At 39.4% G+C, this 20,142-nt stretch overlaps 1 protein-coding gene across 2 annotated transcripts in view; it reads left to right on the plus strand.

Annotated features, from left to right (window-relative positions):
- The first annotated feature begins 418 nt into the window (after positions 1-418).
- Positions 419-20,142, plus strand: part of snap25a (synaptosome associated protein 25a) — a 48,931-nt gene continuing 29,207 nt past the window's right edge. For both annotated transcript variants that reach the window (XM_084736885.1, XM_084736884.1), the window contains exon 1: positions 419-578. The gene's annotated coding sequence lies outside the window, so the exon portion shown is untranslated. The remainder of the gene's footprint in view (positions 579-20,142) is intronic.

The raw sequence follows: 20,142 nt of genomic DNA on the forward strand, positions 1-20,142 counted from the left end.
ACTGGATCACTATGGCCACATATTTTTCTGGTGCCTGATTGAATTAACACCAATTAGGCTGAAATATCCCATGAAATGTGATGAGAATGAGATGCATCCAAACATGATAATCCTGCATAAACTATCAGATCTGTATTAAGGTGTAATGACATGGTCATAAACAGACCTGCAGGCTGTTGAATGTGTTGAATGTGTTGAATGTCTGTGTCACACCTGTGTTGTGGCGGCGTACAAAACATACAACAACAGTGACATCTGAAAACATCTAAAACACTCAGTCTCCATGTGTGCAGCTTCCAGTTATAACAAAGACTTTTTGAAGTCTCTCCCTCTCTCTCTCTCCCCTCTCTGACAGATATCTATTAAAAGCTGCTGCTGACGTCAGAAGTGTCCGCCATCTTTGACGAGAGCTGCGCCGCTTGCCTCCCATTGAAGAAGGCAGTGAGGAGGACTCAGCCGACGCGCAGTGCCTTTGCAGCATCCCAGTCGTGTACAGAGCGGGGCTGGTATCGGTTAGCTGTTGATATACGCAGACATTTCCTCCCATACTGACTGCGGGGCACCGACATCAGGCACAGGTAAGACTCAAGACATTTTATACGAGATTTTTTAAACATTTTCTTATTCACCGAGCGGGTTGATTTTGGTGCACTGAAGCAGCAGATGTTTTTAAATCGTGAAACGTGAGCGGCGAGTTGCTGTTTTCTGCCACCTTTCTGGTGTTATATCCGTTAAATGGATTTAGGTTTCATCTCGTTTGGGAATGGAGAGGGTGATTTTGAAGTGTGATGGGTTAAAGACAGGAAGGAGGAAGAGAAGGAGGCAATGCGTGACCTCTCGGGTGATAAATCTCAAGCGCGCAGTGGATTGCTGAGAGGATGGTTGCGCTGCGCTATAATGCGTATATTCAATGTGGGCGTTTTTCACTGTTTCAGAACCTCGGACAGCGCTAGAGGAGGAAAAACACACATGAGGAGGTGAAATCAAAAGTCTCAGCTGGGTGATTTTACGGCCAAACGCCGCATTGTGTTTGTGTCTGAGCCAAGCGTTTAGGAGAGGGGTTGTTTTCTTAAAAAGAAAAAAAAAATCTGTGCGTCTGAATCAGTGAGTGCTGATCGAGGCAGCAGGTAGACTCTGCTGCTGATGTCGCAGCAAGATGGTGAATCATGAATCAACGTGTCGCACTCATGTCAGACAGACAAACAAAAACAGAAAACAAAAACAGCACCTCCGATGATCTGAAAAGAGGAGTTCAGGGTGATTGCGGTGGACGTGGTGTGATGGAGAGGATGTCATGTGTAGTAAACTGCGCCATGGTGAAGTCGGTGGGAGGAGGGTATAGCCGATATAAACAGGAGGGAGGAGGGAGAGGAGGAGGAGGAGGGGAGGGGATGGGTGATCCAGCTCCATGAATGCGTCGCTTCCCCTTTTTTTTTTTTTATTTATTTATTTTTCCACGCAGTGTCTTTGCCTCGCTAGAAAATCCAGCGCTACATTTACGTGACCGAGGCATGAAGGGAGTTGAAGATACCCCTGCTGGTGTGACGGTGGGTGGGGGAGGAGGAGAGGGTGGAGGTGGGGGGGGGGGTTGCTTCAGGCGAGAAATTGGCGGGGGAGAAAGAAACGCGCCGGGGAGGACCGCGGTGAAACCCGCACTATGACACCCAGCCCCCCCACCCGTTCCTTCCTCCTCCTCTTCTTCAGTATCCCATCCATGCATCCATCCAGCCAGCCGTCTCCGAGGCGACGCACATCCCTGTCAATGAGCCTGTCTGTCCATCACGCATGGCGCACAACGGCTGGGTGCGAAATTGGCACCAGAGCCTCCACATGCGCCAACGTGCACCAGCCTATATATATAATATTGAGCTATATTAGCCCACATGCACTCTATATTTGAAGCTATAGTAATGGTGTGGTATTGCTTCCAAATTTGACCTCATTAGCTTTATTTCTTTTCCTTGTGTGCATCAGTGTGTACAGCTATGTGTAATGATGATTTTCCAAATTCCAAGTCAAAATGAAATATCTGTCGGAAGCCTGCTGGATTCCTGCAGCTGTGGACGTTTTGGTGACATGTCTGGATGTTGCGTGGTGAATTGACGCCCCTGTGCTGCCTGTCACGCACAGCGCGCAGCATCGTGGCTGCCGAACCTCGTGATGCAGGAATAGAGACATGATCGTTGGTTATCCTGAGGTTTGACGATGCGGCACATTAGATATTGAAGTCTTATTGATCTCTGGCGCACCTGGAATTATTCTGTAGCACCACATGGGGCGGTAGGCTGGCTGGCTGGCTGATGGCCACTGACAGATGCTGTCACTTGGGGGTTGATTGAATGTTTGTCACATCACTGGAGAGCATGCAGTGAGCACCAGGACATGAGGATTACATTTAACAACAGATGTCCTCACATCACATTCCTTTAGTGAGACTGTGGTGATTTTGGTGACCTTAAAATGACAGATTTTATTGTAAAGTCAGAAGCAAACAAACATGAGCTCATTTAGCCTCCAGGCAGTAGTCACTGACAAATGTGTATTCATGACAATGACACATTATAGCCTCCAGTACACAGAGAGCACAGTATAGCCCCCTGAGGATGCTCCAGTTGCCATGACCGCTATACCATATCGTGTTATGCGGTTTGCACTGTTTGGACTGCAGAGAGGGAGAGAGACAGAAACAGGGAGGGGGTGGTGGTGGTGGTGGGAGGGGGTGTCAGGCCTATACTGCACACAATGCGAAGGGGCTGCTGCTGTCTGGATAAATGGTGACTCACAACACCGTCACCACCACCATCCATCCGCTGATTGTCTCTCAGAAACACCCTGGCTGTTGTTCATTTCACACGGGCGCCTTCATGCCCGCCTGTGTCGTACTGTTCTGAAATGGAGCTGAAGCCTCTGTGATCGATGCTGGTGAATACTGGCTGCGCAATGCGTGTTTTGGTACAGGTACAGGTCTGATTTGTTTTCTATATCTAGCAGCTCCTTCTTTTTAAGGCACCTTAGACTAAAGCTTCAAGTGATAATCAATATAATTATGCAAAAAGCCTGAAAGATGCAGATCAGCAACAGTTTTCTAGAGTTTTTGTGGTTTTAGAGGTTCTTAACAAACCAATCACTCACCTCAGCTTTACCCACACAGACGCAACTACTGTATACGCATTAACCCCTGACATTGATCACATTTGACGTTAGACCTTTCACGACCAGTCTGAGGGATTTCTTTAGCTATTTCTGGGATCTGATCAAAATGTGGAGGAAAAGGCTTTTTTCGTAGATAGTAATCGATCGACAATTTTTGAAACACCTTCAACATTGTTTCATCTTTCACACTAGCTGTCATTTGCAAGTAAATAAAAGGAGTGAACATCATGTTTCAATGACTGACAACCCATCAAGGCCGGGTGCAGAATCACATAAAGCAGTTTACATCTAACTTAGAGCTGGAGAGTGGTAGAACAGGACAGTAGAGAAAGAGAAGCCTCCATAATTCTTAGCTCAAGGGCATTTTTGAAGTGCCCTTGAGCAGAGAACTAGACCACTGCCTCGCTCCCTCTTTTATAATGCACTCTAGATTGGATTGGGAGTGTGAACTAAATGCCGACTGCAGTAGTTTCTCGCTGTCACAGTGCAGTTCAGGTTTTAGCTGCATGACAAACACAATCATCCTCATGGATTCAGCAGAGCTTGTTCTGCTGCTGTCGCATTACCAACTCTGTCCCGAGTAATACCAGAATATACCAGAATAATACCCTGTGCTGGTCAAGTTTGCTTGGTCTTTTTCTCTGAATAGTGAGGCCCATTCTTGGTTCATAGTCCAGAGGAGACATGGCTATTCTGTCTGAGCTTCTTGGAGACAGGTTTTATTTTTCAGGATATTTTGTCAGTGCGTACCAATATTGTGGAAAATATTTTTTCATCATCAATACTTTTTCTGTCTTTTTACAAGTTTTTTGTTTTTGATTTTTGCCAGGTGGTGAGCATATCACAAGTCTCTTAACATAAAGTCTGCCATGTGGCTTTACCCTTGGAAAAAAGATGGTTTTCAGCTTTATGGCAGTCATTTAGTGATGATTTCATCTAAAAATGTGGTTATATGTAGATGAAAAAGCTGTTAACGCTCATGTCTGTACACTAAATGTGAAGCTACCACCAGCAGCCCTTTAGCTTAACATAGTACAGCTTAGCTTAAAGACTACTGATGCATCAGAAATTGCATACTATGCACTACATCCCCAAAATCTGTATAATTCAACATACTTTTGTATAAATAAATAATAATATGTATCTTTTATGATGTTGGTTGGAGATGCATAACTATGGCAACCCGTGCCAACAACAAAACAACCACTTTTCAGACATACTAAAAAAATCTCATATACTGTTTTAGCTCATTAATGAGCATGTTAGTGTGGAATTTTGGACCCACTCTATATCTGTCTGTTAAATATGAGGCTATGGTCAGCAGCTGATTAGCTTAGCTTAGCATAGGACTGGAAACAGTAGGAAGGAGTTTGCCTGGCTCTGCTCCAAGCAGTATCTAAAGTACAAAAACTGAAGTGTGAAAACAACACATTGGGATTTTATAGAGGTTACGCTGTAAAACCCATAATATAACACAACATAACACCTTGTAACACCACAGTTACACTTCAGATTTTTTACAGATCAAACAAACAAGAGATAAGATATTCATTTGTAAACTGTGGAGGTGCAGGTATTTGGATTTTCTTTTTGCATGTGGATAAAGCCATGCTAGCTGTTTTTTCCTGTTAGCGGTCTCCATGCTAAGCTAAGCTAACTTAAGCTAATTGTCTGCTGGTGGTACCTTCATATTTAGCATACAGACATGAGAGAGGTCTCATTTTTCTCTTATCAAGAAAGTGAATAAGCATATTTTCCATTATGTCTAACTATTCCTGTAAATGAAATGGGAAAGAAGAGCACTGATTAAGAAGATAATCAGTGTCCAATGTGAAGTTATTTGAAGAAAAAGGCAAAAGTGCTAGTTTTGTTCTCAGTAACTGTGAGATATATGAGAACAATGGCTAAGCAGCTGCGAAACTGGCAAGTCAGGGTGAAAGGCAGGGTTGAACTGTTTTGTGTCCAGTCAGCCCTCGTGGGACAACCTCTCACTTTCTCAGAGACAGTCTGCATGTGAACAACAACACAGAAACAAAATGGCTGCTCCCGAGGCCTCGAAGCTGTGGCGAAGCATCGAGAACGATTCCTCACTAAACCACATACAGTTATTTTGTTACATTAATTTTCTGTATGACGCAGCAATAATTTTATTAGTTTTCATTGGAAAGGGACAAATACCTCTTGATTTATCCTCATTCAAGCTGTGCTGCTCTTTTTCAGTGTTTGGGATGTTGTCTTGTAAAAGTTGTCTTTTATGATTTCTAAATCTTGTCAGGTCCATAGACTTGTCTCATTGCAGGGTGGTTAAACGTTTATTAACGGAGATAGGTCGCAGATATGAGCAGCATAGTTGTCAAGACTCCTCAAAAGCATGACTTCTCTAAATTTAGTTTTATTTATCTTTCCTCCATTCATGGAAGTAATGTGACAACTATTCTCTCCCAAGTGATGCTCCTGCTTTTTGAAGTCTTCCTGGAACTGAAAATTAAAAAAAACTCATTTTTGAGACGGTTATGTGTGAGGCCGATCCACTGCGCTGTCAGGTGCTGTCATCGTCCTGCCATCTGTCCCCTCTCACGCGCTCTCGCTGGGTTAGATTATTATTCTTTTGATTAATGAAAGGAATTTAGGGAGGGAAAATGAAAGTGATTAGACAGAGGGGAGATTGAAAGAAGGGAGTGAGACGGAGAGACAGAAAATGGAAACATGGAGAGTATGAAGATGAGTTCGAGAAACTGCCAAAGTGAATGATGGCCAGGTTGAATCATTCGAAGAAAGAAATATGCATGGAAATATCTTAAATATAGATAGCTGCTCCCATTAAATCTATTAAAACAGAATATTATTTTGGAGCTAAATTCAGGATGATACCCAAATTTAAAAAATATAAATCAAGTTAGTCAAGTGAAACTTGTTAGTAAAATGTATGACAGTCAAATCAGATAGAAGAAATCTATGTAAATTAACTAAATACATGACAGTAAAACCACTGCAGTATCCTGGATATTGTATGTGAATATGTAGATATGTCCTAAGATGTGTAATATCAAAATTATATGAGTTTGGAAGTCATTAAAGAAACCTTACAGGACTTTCATGATTAAATCACAGTATGAGCTATATGTCTTTTAACCCTGGTGAAAAAGTGTTTTTACTTAAATGTACTTGCAGTAATCATCAGTATACTTCTGGTATAATAACAATTAGATAACTTAAATTATTTTATTATTTATATTTTATTATTTTGGGACAAGTATTTTTGTACAAGGTATATTTTAGTTGTAACTAAATCATCGAAATGCACAATTTTAAGTGTATTTAGTGTACATTTAGTGTACAAGTTTACCATGTCCAAAGTACAGCTTTGGATAAACTTCTATTGAAGTGCAATTTTTTTAAGGATACTTCTAATGAAGTGAAATTAATGAATACTTATGTAAAATTTACAGTACTCTTACAATAAAATATAATTACTGTATTGCAGAATTTGTTTTTTTAAGCTGAACTTAATAAAATCTATATTAAAGTACACTTTTTAAACATATACTTTAAATATAATTTAAATTAAGAAAAAAGTATATGTATACTTGTACTCATTTTATAATTGCTATACCACTTTTTTACCTGGGAAAGCATACACTACTTATAAAACATAATCATTTACCATTAGAGGCAGTGGGAAATTCATACAAGATATTTCTGTTTCTTTTCCATATGGATAGTCAGAAATCAGAGGTACCTTTACTAATGTATGTCCATGACTAAACTCTTGGTCTTCAATTTCACTACAGCAAGCTGATATTTATGCGTACAGTAACTTGTATGTGTGCGTGTGCAGGATACGATGCCGACAGCTTCACTTTCACATTGATCTGTAGCTTCAGACGTATCACTTTCACCACACCATTAGCTGCAGCTTTAGCAGTATCCCACTGTAAACCATCCCTTCACAACTTCCATCTGCAGAATAAAAGCATGTATAGACTTCTTATCTTTGCATCAGTGAAGCATAAAGTCACCAATTAATCTGCTCGGGTCAACATGAATATGCCCTCCGCCCTCTGCATTACATGGCATTGTGTGCTCAGGTGCAGGGACAATACGACTGTATCAGTCCTCTGCAAACACGACACTGTGTGGAGTGTGGGGACGGTTTTCACTCAAGGATCACTCGTGCGTTGTGTTTGTGGTGTTGTTTTGGTGATATTGTTGCTGTAGGCCTGTGTATTGGGTTGGGTAATTTATGGTGCTGCAGTGCAGCTGGCTGAGGTTGTTGGTGCAGGTTAGCCTCTGCAATGCTTTAACATGAGCCTTAAACAGCAGGGTATGCATAGGAGAGAGGATATACACAGGATACTTGATGTGAGGTTTGTCACATTTATTATTATAGAGCACACATGCTGTTACTGCATTACAGGATGAAGATGAATGCATTATACAGCATTTTGGCATGCACGGTGTGATGTATTATGTATTTTGCATCTGGTTTGACTTTGTAATGAATTTGTTCTTAGCTTCATAGTCACCACAAAGATATCAAACCAGTCAGTTTCCTCATAGTTTGTGCTTTACTGTGAATTTTATCTTTTTCTTTTTCAGTCATCCAGTCAGTCAATCAAACTTGGTTTCTATAGCGCCTTTCATACAGGTTAGTGCAGTTCAAGATGACTGAAAAGCCAATAATAAATTAAGCTAAATAATAATGAGACAGCACAAGTGGAGACTCTAATAGAGTAAAATAAAAATTAGACAAAATATAAGACAGAAAAAGTAAAAAAAAAAAAAAAAAATCAATAAAATCAATAACAAGGATAAAAGGAAAGCAATATTATTAAAATAACAGAAACAGCTAAAAAAGCTAAAAGTAAAATAGAATAAAAAATTACACACACAAATACAATAAAATATGTTAATAAGATAAACGTAATAACATCTATACAATTTTAATCAAAGGTAAGGCTGAAGAGGTAATTTTTTTTCTACTGCATAGAATTCATCCATAACGTACTGCCCATAATATCCATTTAAAATGTATATTGTCAATGCAAAGAATTAGTATTACTGATTCTTTTAGACTGAGCTGGAGACATGTCCTCTGTAGTATTTACTGCAGGCATTCAAACATGACAGTATGCTCTTAATTTTTCTTCATTTAAATAATTTTTTACGCAAAAAATGACAAAAATTTACTAATTTAAAGGTACATTCCTAGCTTTTTATACACCTTCTATGAAAGTAAACTGAATGTCTTTGGATTTTCAACTAAATTCCAAAGAAGACCAAACTAGGGCTGAACAGTATGCAAAAAAACACATATTTTTTGACAGACGTGGCGATTACAATATGAGTCACAAGTTTACAGGGCAGTTTGATTTTTGAATTTTATTGCCACTGAAAAATGATAATTATGTGATCTTTGTTCGGGTCTATAGCAAAACAAGCATGTACGGAGAATATGATTTGTAGGCCCAGGCATCTCTGTAGCACCATTATAAATCAAGAATATTTGTATCAAAATTATATTTCAATGAACTGTTCAGCTCTAGACTAAACAATTGATCAGTTAAGTAAATAACTGTGATCTGCAACCCTATAGACAATATAATTCTCTGAATTTTGTGTTCCAATAACAACTTTTAATTGTTCTAGCACACATTTTGCTATTATATATATATACATATATATATATTTGACTGCATGCATAAAACATGTTAATTATACATACAAGACATTTCAAAAGTTTTCATGTTATTTTCCAGCACATCAGTGGCTCAAACAGATTTTTTTTTTTTTTTAAAGAAATTTTATGTTTTTCTTATGAGGCTATTAAGGTATTCTCTTCCTAATTGCTTTTTAATGTCTTTGTTTTTATGACTTCTCAAATATTTAACAGGCTCTTACATGACACTGAAGTAGCCTGTGACCGTGAGCATTTTAAAGCCCTGAATGCGTCCTATTGGACTGTGAAATAAACCTCTCGGGATCACTGATTGGAATTCTTTCGTCTTGTGTCATAATCCCCGACTGTACAAATATGCTGCATGCCAACAAGCTGTGACCAAAGGACTAATGAAAGACATCAATATTGATTAGGGCATAACAGTTTGATGGTCTGTTACTGCAGCATCGCTAAAACATGAGGATTTCTGCCTTTTACACCCAGCGGATGGCTTGAACGTTTCCTGCCAGGGATTCCATCAAACACGCAGATATAAAAAGGACATCTGCTGTATTTTTCACCCAGAGAGCCTTCGCATCTCCCCGCCCTGACATTTATTGCGTCGTAAAACATGAGAGCTTGAGCTTCTAATTCAAAACAGGCTGCAGGGGCCTGTGCAGAAATTGCCCTGTTGATTGTTGGTCATATGTTCATCTGTAACCCCCCCCCCCCCACTCTGTCTGAACCCAATCCCACTTTTTTCTCCTTTCAGCTTTATTGTCAACATCAGCCCGTGAGCACCCCTCCCTGTCATGTTTTGCTTGTCAAACGTCACATCTCCTTGGCCCTCTAGCACACAAAACGTCATCTGTAATAAATGTGGCTCTGGGTGCTCCCAAATGATGCAGCCAGGACCCCTTTCACCAGGGGAGACCACAGAGGTGACTCTGTGCACGGGGCTTAAGGGCGTTGCGGCTATGCTGTGCATACTGAATTGTGGCCTTATTTTATCCTGTTGTGCGTGTATACTTTCTGTTCTTCTGATCTTCCTACAGTGGCTTAAAATAAACAGCTCAGTCTGCAGTGCTGAGATGCTCTTGTCTTGTTTCCTCATCTGTTGTCCCTTCTGCTGTGCTCTGCACTTGTTTCCAAGGAGCAGGATGCTGGCTGATAAGGAGCCGTGCAGCTCAGGACCAATGGGTAGAGGGATGAGGGGGCGGTCAGCCTTAAATCACCAGGCTTGCCCTTGTCTTCACCCTCAGTCTATCTGGTCTCTATTAGCAAAAGCAGCGGCAGCGCTACCTTCAAGAGACAATAAATAGAACGATGACATGGCTTTTACTCTGGTGCTGCATGATAATGGATGAACCGTTCAGCAGTTTTTACATTAACATACACACAGGTCATCATGTGGCTATCGCTCATGCTGTTTAGAGTGTGCGGTCACTCTGGAGGAATGAAGTTTATGAGAGTGGTTGTGTGACTGGAATACCAAATGAGTAATCAATGACGAGCTCTGCGACTCGACCCTGATGCTTCCAGACGGCAGTAAACACACTCACTTTCTATAATGATGGGAAACCAATAAAATACAGACCGATCTGAACTGCAACTGTTTCTAAAACCAGTGGTTCTCAACGTGTGGGTCAGGACCTCCAAGGTTGGTTGTAAAATAACTTCTTGGGGCCACCAGATGGCTGTGAAAAAAACACCTAGAGGCAAGCAGTATGGAATGAGACCCAAGAGGCAGCTGTCAGAAGCATCAGCCCCTTAAAAGAGCAATAGCAATTGCATGTCCAAAAATTAGAACTGCAGTCCAAATAGTGAGTCAGTATATTAGATGGTATATTAAATAGGTTGAAATCCCATTGATCTATCTACTCTATCTTGAGGTGAGTTTTTCCACCCACCCCCTCCTCCCCAGAAGCTCAGGCAGACTGCAGGAATACTGCAGGAGTACAAGAGTGTAATGACTGATTTAACCGTTACAGACATCTACTCTAAAATATTATTAATGATTTGTTACGACTCATAAACAAACATCAAATCATTAGGCAAACATTTGACATTAATTTGAACTCTAATTAATGTGAAATGGGCAAAAAAACTGTTATAAAACTGGAATACAGGAAAACAGGAGTAGAAAGTAGTAGGACACAGTAGCTGTAGCATTGTTGTCAGAGAAGCGAGTATTTCAACACAGCTGGCGTCAAGAAACAAAAGAGCCACCACACTAACATTTAAAACTACAAACCAGGACAAAAATGACAATTACAGACATAAACCTCAAAGTCTTGACAGACACAAAAACTAACAAAAAGTAACATTTGCATTTTGTAACATCCAGCACTGGGCATGATGGGAAATGAGGCCATATTTTAGACTGGGGAACGTTTTATATATATATATATATATATATATATATATATATATATATATATATATATATATATATATATAATATATATATTACACTGCCTGTACCAGTGATATAATTTCTCTTAGAATAGTTTTGTGGAGTGTGTTTGTGAGAGTCAAAGTCTTGGTCTTTGTGTTTCAGTTTCTCGGGCAGACAGGGTTAGGGGTCGCAACTCGAAAAGGTTGAGAACCACACCTTAAACCACAATGCACAGTACCAACAGTCATTTCCCACAATAAATTCCTTCTTCTCCTTCACCCTCACCCGGTAAATAGCTTAGTAAAGTGCCAGGGGCTTGGGCAGGATGCGTCTTATATGATTTACTTATGCATTGTATAACATGCCTCATAGGATATCACAGTATGAACTGATTATGTTTGAGTGTCTGTATGTCTGTGCATAAAGAACACGGGTTCTGCACGTACCCAGCGGTTATGGTGTTCATCATACAGTAGGGAATTTAACCATACATCCCTCTATATTCTAAAGCTGTCTCTCAGTGTTATTCCCGTCTAGCTTGACAAACTGCTTTAAGCACTTTTGCCATTCACACTATTTACTCAATCCTCAAAAACAGATCAACAAAACATCACTTAAAAAACATTACGTTTCAGGCAAATGTTCTTATTCTGTATGCAGACATCCCATAGGCAAGGACTTATGGTTATTACTCAGCCCGTGTGAGCAATGATCATCAATCTAATACTGTATGTTTAGCATAATTTCTAGACAGTATATTTTGAAAATGCATATTGCTCTCACCACACAGCAACTATTCTTTTTTCTCATTTACAGTAACTAAAAAAATATGCAGACTGATTGTATTTATGCAGATTTGTTGTGATATGTGTGTACAAATGGTATATAATTTTAAATGGCTGTGTTTTTTGTGGTGATGGGGTTTGAAGTGTTGTTTAACCAGCATACTGGGCTTTTTAGGGATATGTTATTTTCATTATCCAGCTCTCAATTATTTTCTCCATTACCAGTTAATGGTTTGAACCATAAAATGTAAGAAAAAAGTAAAAACTGTCCATTCCAATTTCCAAAAGACCATTTGTTTTTATTAATTATTACTTGTTTTGTCTAGTGAATAGTCCAAAATCCAAGATATTTATAGTTTAATATCACAGAAGAAAAAGGAAACCTGTGATTTTTTTTCCAGGATTTTTACTTAGTCTACTGCCATACAAGCAGCTCTGTGAGACTGTATTTTAATACAGGGCTTTGAACTTTACACTGACATGCTCACTGTGGAATTACTGAGGAGGCCTAAATTGTTAACCATGTTTACATTTTAGATTAGCAATGTTAGCATGCTGAAATTTGCTAACAGTGGGCCGACTGGCCAACTGACAGGCTGACATTTCCATCCCTAGAGCCAGTTGCTAATGTGCCTACAATTAAACAAATCACAAATTATCAGCCCCAAATATAAGTTTAGTTCAATATCATAAAAGACAAAGAAAATCATCAAAATATCACATTTGAGAAGCTATAACCAGTGAATTTTGGGCGCTTTTACTTGGTAAGACTAAGAGTCTACTGCAATGCTAGTAACTCTGAGGCAGTATTTAAACGGTGCTTTGAACTAAATGCTAGCACTAGAATGCTAACATGCACATAGAGGCATTAGCAGGTATAATGTTTCTCATGTTCACCTTTATAGTTTAACATGTTAGCATACTATCTGTCTTGGACCAACTGACCAACCAACAGACATTTCCATCCATGGAGTTGTGTTGCTAATGTGGCTAACAGTCAGGGTTAGGGCTTATCAATTCATCAATTATCAAAATCATTTTAAACAAATTTTTTGTTGATGAACAGTCCAAACTACAAGATATTTAGTTGAATATCATGGAAGACAAAGAAAACCAGCAAACCCCTATATTTGAGATGCTGAATCCAGTAAAATTTGAGCACTTTTTACTTTTCACTGTGCTTGAACACAAAGCTTTGAACTAATTGCTAACATCAGCATGCTGATATGTTAATAGTAATATCATAGACAAAGAAAAAAACAGCAGACTTTCACATTTAAGAAGAACCAGTGAATTTTGGGCATTAAATACAGCAAATTAACATTAGCATACTAACATGCTCACAGTAGCATTAGCATACATAATGTTTACTATATTCACCATTTAAGTTTAGCATGTTAGCATTCTAAGATTTGCTAACATTGGACCAACTGACCATTCAACAGACTTACATTTCTGACATTTCAAGAGTACATAGCTTCTGTATAGTGATGTACTTCCAAGTGAAACAGACAGGCAGGTTGGCCAGACTACTGAAAAAAGGGCATGTCATGACAAACACTGAGAACTTGGTTTGCTCTTGCTAGCTAACTAATGAATATTAGGTCTGTGCTGTTAAAACCTGATTGATAATGGATGAATGTCAGGATATCACTGGTTGAAATTGGCTGGTTCAAACCTACGGAAGCATGCATCATATTTTGTTTTCAGGAAGAAAACATGATTGTATCTTCATATAAGAATATAGAGAAATTGTTACTCTTTTTGGCATATAGATTGTTAAATAGACTAACAATTTGAAAGGGGATGTGATTTAAAACAGTTAAAAAGGCGTGTTCATTTCATCTTGACTTAAAAGAATTAATCTATTATCAAGATAGTTTTTGACAAATTAGTTGTTTATGGACTAATCGCTTCACTTCTGGTTCCAGATTTGAATTTCTGATACCCCACATTGTCACAGTGGAGTAAGTTGTGTGCTTCACCTTCCTCTGTAAGGAGCTTTGAAGTGTTATCCTCTGTCTGGTAGCCCACACTGTTGTGATCCTGCGCTTCCCGCTCTCTAGCCATGTGTTTCTGAGATGTGGATGGCTACAGTGGGGCCAGATGAATAAGTGATGGGGTCTTCGACTCCTCGGGTCAATAATGCATGGCATTCTTTGTAGAGCGGGCCACTGGGATGTCGCTGCAGCACTTAATGCCACCTCCTCTGTGGAGACAGAGAGCCCCAGCTGTAGTGACACTTGGGCTTGTTGTGTAATGTTACATCACTGCTGTTATTATTCAGGCTTGCCGTAGCTCCTGGAATGGTAGTGTCATCTCAGCGTCATGCTTATAATGTGTTAAAAGCTTCAAACAAGAAGGATAGAGGAAGCATTTTGCAGTATAATGTAATTATTATTTATGACTGCATTACATATCATTTTACGTTTACTCTCTCATCTGTATCCAAATGACAATTCAAATATGTTAATTTAAAAAGGAACGCCCACTCAATCCATTTCACTTCAGTGCCTTTATCACTGCAGTCTTCTGTAAGGAGCGATAACAGAAGTGAAGAGCTGTAGTAACCCTCACTATTAAGGCATTTTATATAACAAGATTTATTTTCACAAGGGCAATTGACATCAATTTCTCATCTGTTCCTGTGATACAGTAAAACGACAAACTACCTAGGCCTGAAGATGACCTTTAAATCCAGTTATTGTAGTGCTAATCTAGCTCTGAATTTGTGCATATTTCACCTCATCTTGAGTTTTTGTAGCAGAGCAGAAAATGAGACGCTATTTCATCTCTGTCAGCTTTATAGATTGTTTTAAAATCAGTGCCAGACTGTATCAGTCACACTCGAATGGTGTCTCACAGCTATTCGATGTCTTGCGAAACATTCATCGGGCATTTCAACCCCACATTTCCGTCAAAGATCTTTAGTTCAGAAAGACAAAGGGGAATGTTTGATGCAGGGACGGAGAGGGAGCGTCTGAAACTGGAAAGCAAACAAAATGGCAGCCAACACGCACACACTTAGAGCAAGAGAAGAGAGAGAAACACACACACACACACACACACACACACACACACACACACACATCCAACTCAATGTGCATGAAACAATGAAAAACAAAGATACGTTGTCTCTCTGCAAGCCACATCAAAGCCCTACAGTATCTTACTTTCATGGTCATGTTTTGTCACAAATGTGTCTGTCTTTAGAACCTTCAAATATTTCTGCATTAACTATTCAAATAAAAAGATGACACAAAAAGCACATTTTGTCAGATTTAGCTACACACTGAATTTCAAAAATGTAACTGAGAAATATTTTTCAGCATTATGTAACACACTGTTACAGACAAATGACCACCAGCCCAAGTCTGGATGATATAGTATATGATCATATTGTTAAAGGTGCTATATATGGCATTTGCTTTCTCTAGGGGTCGCTGTAGACCACCACAATCTCAGACCAAAACAAATGCACACTTATGTTTTCTTAATTAGGTTTATCTGAAGACAGTGCACACAAAACTCAGATCAAACTGTCAAACTAGGCAGTGCTGATAAAATGTTGCCTAAAACGTTTTCAGAAATATATTTTAGTGTAAAGTTTAGCTGTAATACAAAACATATTTTGACCAGGCGGCCGCCATTTTGGCTCTGGTTTCCAAAAGAGTGTTCCAAAACACAGATGGAACTCAGATGTGGCAGTGCTGGTCAAATGAGAATCAGGATTTTGTTACTATATTGCTTTTTTCTTGTTTAAAATGTTTTCAGAAACTATTCTAGTGTGCTACTTAGCTGCAATACAAGACATTTTGAAACCAGGTGGCTTCCATTTTGGCCGTGTTTCTCAACGGTGAAACTCAGATCAGACTGTCAAAGTAGGCAATGCTGATCAAATACAGATCAAATGTACGTTATTACATTTCCTTTTTTAGTGCACTGTTTAGCTGTAATAAGAGCTGTATTGTTACCTGGCAGCCGCCTAGCAGCCACCAGGTAACAATACCAGATCCAATTTGCAAAGGAGACTCAGAACTCAGATGAAACTGGTAAAAGCAGGAAATGTTGATCCAAGATGGCTCATGATTCTGTCACTGTGTTGCCTGTTTCTCATCTTAAATGTTTTCAAACACATATTTTAGTGTACTGTTTAGCTGTAGTATGAGAAAGTTACTCACTGGGCTGCCAAGGAAGACAGAGAGGGACTTGCATATACGAACGTGCACGCCTGGCCGTACTTACCAACTCTCCTGATTTTCCCAGGAGACTCATGTTTTTCATTGCCCTCTTCTCTCCTGTATTTCTCCCGATTTATGACAAATTTTGACACAATTTTCTCCTTTTCATTATCTCAACCTATTTCTGACACTGTACAGTGTGAATAAGCCCTGTGACTCTAAAAGTCTGTGTCCGACTGTCTGACTGTTTCCGACCGAAACAACACCAAACCAGACTTCCTGAAAGAAGAATTCCCATTGTTTAAGGAAAGTTTTTTATAGGAAAGGGTATGGGTTTGGTAAAATCATCATTTTTTCCTTAGGAGCATGGCAAAAATAAATAGCTGGGAGAGAAAATTTGTTCATGCCACAGATTTAAGCAAGTTCAGCCCAGAGACACAAATTATTCTGTATTTTTTCCTTAAAAGTAAAAGTCATCAGAATGCAGGAAACACACTCTGAAACAGACTATTTCATGTAAAAATTCTCCCTGTTTTTGAGGTCTCAGTGTTTACAAGTGTGCACACAGCCACTATATCTTTATATATCAAAGCTGTTTACTGCAAACTAGTGAGGCTGAATGTTGTGTATTTCATCTTTACTGTGTGATTAGGAAGGAAAGAGGAGGAAAGAGATGGTGGATCGAGGAGAGGAGTGATTTAAAAAAAGAAGAGAGGAGGAAAAGAAATGAGAAAGTGGTGAGGTGGAGCAGTTGATGGGGGCTTGTAATCTTCTCCAGGTAGAATGTGATTGGACAAGGTATGAAATATGCTGTCCTCTGGGGTGGAATGTGTTGGGAATGGAAATAAGGACATCTTCATATCTTGGGTTATTGTTCCCATGGTGATTACACTGAGGTGTCACTCCCATGGTAGTAAAAGCCATGACGGATGAATAGAGAGCTAGAGAAATGGATGTTCCATTAAAAATTCATGGAGTTATTTCGTGCTACAGAGTGTTGTACTGTACATAAATGCAGGTTTTTAGCTGTTTTTTATTGCTTATCCAATTATTTCAAATACTGTTGATGAATGTGGTGTGCTGCCTCACTCTAATTGCCTTGAAACCTGTGATTAGTGCCACGCTGGTCATATATCATGTTTTACAGCATGTTTTAGGGCCATAAATTAAATCATACTGCTAATCAGTAAACCTCACCCTGCTACAATCCCTTGGCAACATGGATGCAATAAAGCACATGTTCATTTGTATATACAGTGCTTAGATGAGTTTGTGTGTTTAGTGCACCGTGCTTCAGCCTGGTCGTGTAATTTTAATATCTGAGAGGCTGATGTTGGCCCGTTGAGCATTTCTGTTGCCATTCTTTATTGCCTCCGTGTTGACTTGGGGTCAAAAGGTTACAGGGGTTACCATTTCCTGCCATAAATGTCAGCGCCAGACTAGAACATGATGACAAGGTGGTAGAAACACGAGGGCAGAGGATGTGTGGGTGTGTGTCAATACACAGTGGCAGACACACAAGGATGGATTTGGTTAAAATTAAACACAATAGATATGGTAGTTGTTGGGTCCCTTCATATTTTCCCCAAATGCTGTGTGTTACCAAATAGAACGAGGGCATTTTGAGCCACCTGTGTGACAGATGTTTGTTGGAAATGAAGGAGTTAGTGTTCATTACCTAAAGGATTCAGTCAGTGCAGTCTTTGTTCTGACAGATGGAAAGCAATATGTAATACATTAGTCTGTAAGGACCAGAGATTGCACATAACAGGATTACTGTAGTCTGATTACAAAATGAAGTGATTACCATTACTGATACAATTAAGCAATTAAGTTTCACAAATAAAGGAATTACTAATTTGAGAGGGCACTGTAGTAGTTCCCAAATACCACTATGTTAGTATGATACCAAAACTGTTAATCTGTTGTAGCTACTAGGCAAGAAAGGAAAGTGTTTAGATAATTGTTGTGAAACCACAAGTCAAAGTTGACTCATTTAAAGTTTTGAGTTGTTCAAGTTACGTCACATGTGATTTGTGTGACTTATGTAAGTTAAGGTAACGTGACATAATGTAACTTAGAGCTACTACTATTTTGTTGATTTTAGAGGCTCCTGTGGAAAAAGTGGTAGTATTTCCACTGTCATAACTGCTAAATATAAGGTCAGAAATGAATAATTCAATGCTTCTTTTTGACTGGCTAACATACCACTCACTCTGACCTTTGATTTCAAGGACACCAACTCCAGTCTTCTGGGTGAAAGTCCTGTGTTTGATCCATCCACCCACCCTGTACTCCTCCATACACAGATTTTCTAAATCTACCTGCAGTTTTGGTGTCCAAACATAACCAAACTGCAACCTTTTCGCAACGTTAGCTAAGGCTTCCCTCTCGTGATTTATGTAACATACTTTGATGCTGCCTGTTGCTAGTACTCTCCAACAGTCTTATTACTCATTTTAGGAGTTATTTGCAATCAGTCTATTCTGTCATTTAGATTTGAGCATGTGTTGTTTTCATATCTGTGCAAAATACATTGTAAGAACAGTTTATCTGTTGGTATGATTGATATTGAATGTGAGGTACTTCTCAACATAGCACAGATAAAAATCAAGATTCAGTATTCCTGGATCATCTGGATATTTTTCCCCACTTTATTACCCAAACTGCTGGTAGCGTTTTGGCGATTAGTTAAAAATTAAAAGTGTCTCTCAAGTGGGTTGGCCAACATTTAATCAGACAGGAGGGAGCATTTCATGGATGACAGGGCGGCCTGCTGCTTAAAGATTCTGTAACTCAAAGGTCATCAGTCTGACTCGTGATGGTACCTCACAAAGGCATTTAAAACTACTGCAGTTTGCTCAGTGGATGAATACATTTTTACTCATATTACTGTATGGAACCAGAGATGAACAACATCCCATTATTTGTTCAAAACAAAACTGAGAATTGGTACAGCTTCTCATTTCTTACTTTTTGGGTGTTGATTAGCCTGAAGTGATGACCTCAGTGGATATACCAATGTTTGAAATAACAGTTTGGCTAACAGATACTAGTACTGATGTTTTTTGTTGTTGTTGTTTTTGTTTTTGTTGTTATTTATTCCCCTTTTGTGCCAGGGAAACTGAGATCTTCATTATAAAAATCATGGTGCCCGTCGTACCAGCCAAGTTGTGTCCAGCCATCGGTGAATGTCATCGCATTTACAGATAGGCCAATTGACCCACCTCCAAACAGCAACTGACCAATCATAGCTTAGCAACCCTAACTAGAGCTGTCAAGCTTACCATTTCTTTTCCATGTTGAAGGTGTGCAGGAGGCTCTGAGAAGAGCAATACTCAGCATTTCGTGAGTCTGGATGGTGGTGTCTTTTTGTAGTCCCTCAAAAACGTGAAACACAAGAGCAGTTGTGTGGTGAATGGATCAAAGTCTGTCTTCATCTGCTCTAACATGAGTTGTGAATGTTAGCATGTCTGGCTAACTAATGCTAGCTTACTAGCTGCAGTAAGTTTACCTCGAGCCAAACTCGTTAGATACCACTGCATCTGCATTTGTTCTGTGGGGGTCTGTGGTAGAGGATATGGGCTGATGCAGAATCAAAGTGGGCTGACCATCCTACTCTGGCTCGCTGTCTCAGATCTAAGCTGGATTAGTTTAACTCTTAACCTGGCTGTCTTCCACGGTTACGGTCCAGCTGGGTCAAAGTCCATTGTGCTTCCTTTCCCCACGTTAATGAGTGTATTAATGTCATCTGTTTTGTAAATACACCTGCTGTATTTCACCATCCGACCAATGTTTCCTTAGATGTAAGATAGCTTCAGCCTCAGCATTATTGTTATATCATGTACACAACTGTCAGGTAACTTTACATAAACACTTTAAAATCCACCACTGTCAGTTAGAAATGAAAGGCTGCTTTTGTTTACATCTCTCTACCACCGTGATCACTGTAAACTGCATAAATGC

The sequence above is a fragment of the Lutjanus erythropterus genome, chromosome 15, assembly GCF_056507025.1.
Source record: "Lutjanus erythropterus isolate fLutEry1 chromosome 15, fLutEry1.hap2, whole genome shotgun sequence".
In the NCBI taxonomy this organism is placed as follows: domain Eukaryota; kingdom Metazoa; phylum Chordata; class Actinopteri; order Lutjaniformes; family Lutjanidae; genus Lutjanus; species Lutjanus erythropterus.